This window comes from Ipomoea triloba, chromosome 2, assembly GCF_003576645.1.
Source record: "Ipomoea triloba cultivar NCNSP0323 chromosome 2, ASM357664v1".
NCBI lineage: Eukaryota > Viridiplantae > Streptophyta > Magnoliopsida > Solanales > Convolvulaceae > Ipomoea > Ipomoea triloba.
Genome location: NC_044917.1, coordinates 19842954 through 19846312, shown reverse-complemented (window position 1 = coordinate 19846312; position 3359 = coordinate 19842954). Strand labels below are relative to the sequence as shown.

Below are 3359 nucleotides of genomic sequence, written 5' to 3'. Positions count from 1 at the left end.
ATAAATATTTCTTGCAAGTCTAAGTTAGTCACTTGTCTTGCTGCATGCCTAGACAAGTTGCTCAACTCACCTCTTAACTTGCTAAGTTTCGGACTTTGCTTTCTAGAAATCAAAGCTAATGTTGATATTAAAAAAAAACTAAAGATATAAGGCCTATTATTCTATTTGTTTGATTAATTTAGCTATCCAATAACTTTAGGCAAAAACTTGTGTGAGACCGTTTCACCGTGAGACGGGTCGAATCGGATCGGGTCAAGGTGAAAATGTGATACTTATACACACAAATGTAATACTTATATGCTCAAATGTAATATTAATTAGGAATAAAATTTTTGTTACTTATAATGGTAAATGTAATACTTGTAAGGGAAAATGTAATACTTTTACATTTCGATTTAAAAGTATTACATTTTTCATCAAAAGTATTATATTTTTCATTATAAGTAAGGGGAACATTACTTATTATGGAAAATGTAATACCATACTTTTGATGGAAAATATAATACTTTTATATCAAAATTCAAAATTATTACTATACATTTTTCTTCAAAAGTATTACATTTTCCCTTATAAATCACAAAAATTTTATTATTGATTAGTATTACATTTGAGTATATAAGTATGACATTTGCGCATATAAGTATGGCATTTGCATGTTGATTCAAACTGATCCAACCCATCTCACAAATAAAGATCCGTGAGACGGTCTCACACAAGTGTAATTCTCTATCAATATTATTGTGATTTATATTTAAAAAAAAAAAGAATTAAATTCTTCACTTAGAATCGTATCTCTCCCTCAGCTCATGCTTAATTACATCAATATTTGAGTTACAATTATGTCCATAACTAACTAACATATCAACATTCAATAATTAGAAATGTTAAACCATTAACACAATTAATAATAACTTATTAATTACAATATCAACATTCAATAATTAGAAATGTTAAACCATTAACACAATTAATAATAACTTATTAATTACAATAAATTTAGAAAGAATAACTACTATATCCAACTCATAATAATTACTTCCAATAAAAATTAATCTCTACCTTTATAATTTTTCAACTTGGCAAGATTTTCATCAACACCTACTAAAAAAAATACTATAATAGCTAGAGATTTAAAAGAAATGCTTCCCAATATTGGTTGGTATATTATGAAGAACATTCCTAATGGCTTTGTGATAAATCTGCCACCGAAACTTCAAGAGAAAAGAAATAAATTTCTAAAGAAATGATTGAATTGATGGAAAGATTGGTAACCTTTCTAGTGTTTGAAAAAGAGTTGGATTATATATTGGTGTCTTGTAAAGGTAGAGTTGTGTGGAAGGTTGTATTACTTTTTCATGGCACCAACACACCTACACTGCACCTACTCAATCAATATAATGCCTACCACCTCATTTGTTGGAAACAACCTATTATAGGTAATTATTAGCATTGAGAAAATTGTGACAACTAGTGATGATTATTGGACCATCTCCTTCTTATGTTCAAAATGCTATTTCAAATTTTTTTTTTAAATATTAAATATATTATGAAAGTAATATATAATTTATGACAAAAATCAAAATCTTATACATTTTTAAAATAATGATTAACTTTATCACTAATTAATTAAATAAAATTGATTTAAGTACTTAATTACTCCAGATATTATCATAAACTGTTCAATTAAATCTATCGGTCACTACAAGAAAAATGCTCATAGACAACGGTTTTTAACCGTTGTCTTTGAGGTAAAATTTATGTTGTTGAAGCCGGTGTTGTTGTAAGTCCCGAGTATAGACAACGGCTAAAAACCGTTGTCTTTTCTAGAAAACACAACGGTTAAAGACCGTTGTCTATTGCGTGTTGTTGAAACCGGTGTTGTTGAAAGTCACGCACATAGACAACGATTTTTAACCGTTGTCTTTTCTTGAAAAGACAACGGTTAAAAAATCGTTGTCTATTGAGTGTTGTTGAAACCGGTGTTGTTATAAGTCCCGCACAAAGACAACGGTTTTTAACCGTTGTCTATTGAGTGTTGTTGAAACTCGTGTGGTTAAAAGTCACGCACATAGACAACGGTTTTTAACCGGTGTATGTACTACTTGTCAAGTACCTTGTGGTCAAATGACATATAGTGACTCTCCTATATAGAGATAATGAGATCCAGCCTGAGTGGAGGCGATATTCACTCTTTGTGCTTCAACATGTTGAGAAAGTATAGATGAACAGAACGGTGTACTATAAAATTATGCAATTAGTTAAATTGTTAGATATGCTAATGTGACTACATTACATAGAGGTCATGTGACTACCAAATCACTAATTAATAAAATGTTAATATAAAAATATTTAACACAACATGTCATTAATAATAATTGAATTCATGACATTGGAATAATAATAATAATAATAATAATAATAATAATAATAATAATAATAATAATAATAATAATAATAATAATAATAATAATAATAATAATAATAGTAACAACAACAACAACAATAACCAAAGATCTTGTGGTTTAGTGGCACTCAATTTACACCTTCACATGGAGGGGAGTGGGTTCAAGCCTTAGTGGAGTTTTAATATAAGAAATGAAACATCACAAAAATAATTATATTACTTAATACAAAAATTAAACCACATACTACCTAAAATGCAAAAACAAAAATAATTAATTAATACTGTTTTCAAAAAAAAATTAATACTAATTTCCAATGCTAATTAATTTATATTATTTAACACTATATGATTTTAATTATATTATTTTTATCTTTACAATTTTATTAGTATGTGATTTAGTTTTTATTATTAAGAAAAATATTTTTTTGACATTTTATTAATATTTTCAAATTGTTAGTTTAGGTTATTTGATATGATATTATTATTCTAATGTTTTTTTTTTGGGTAGTGTTAAATTATATATAATGCTAAATTATATATAATGCTAATAGTAATAATTTTGATTAACCACGCCCAGTGGGACTCAAACCCACAATCGCTTGATTAGAAGTCAAGCACCTTATCCATTAGGCCATGGGCGCCTCATCCATTAAATCATGGGCGCTTACTAATTACTCTAATGTTATGAGTTCAAATTTTGTTAATGACGATATTTTAAATATTTTTATATCAACATATTATTAATTAGTGATTTGAGAATCATTATTTTCGTTGAATCTAGCCACATAAGCATATTTAACAGTTTAACTGAAGATGTTAATAATTTTACTTTAGTATTTTATTTTTAACAGTATAAGAATTAAATTGACCAATTTTATAATACATGTACTAAATTGAATATATATATATATATATATATATATATATATATATATATATATATATATATATATAT

General features: G+C 26.5%; 1 non-coding gene across 1 annotated transcript; it reads right to left on the bottom strand.

Moving 5' to 3' along the window:
• Nucleotides 1-2972: 2972 nt before the first annotated feature.
• Nucleotides 2973-3045, bottom strand: TRNAR-UCU. Its single transcript has one exon. It is a non-coding gene; the product is annotated as a tRNA-Arg (tRNA).
• Between the last annotated feature and the right edge of the window lie 314 nt (nt 3046-3359).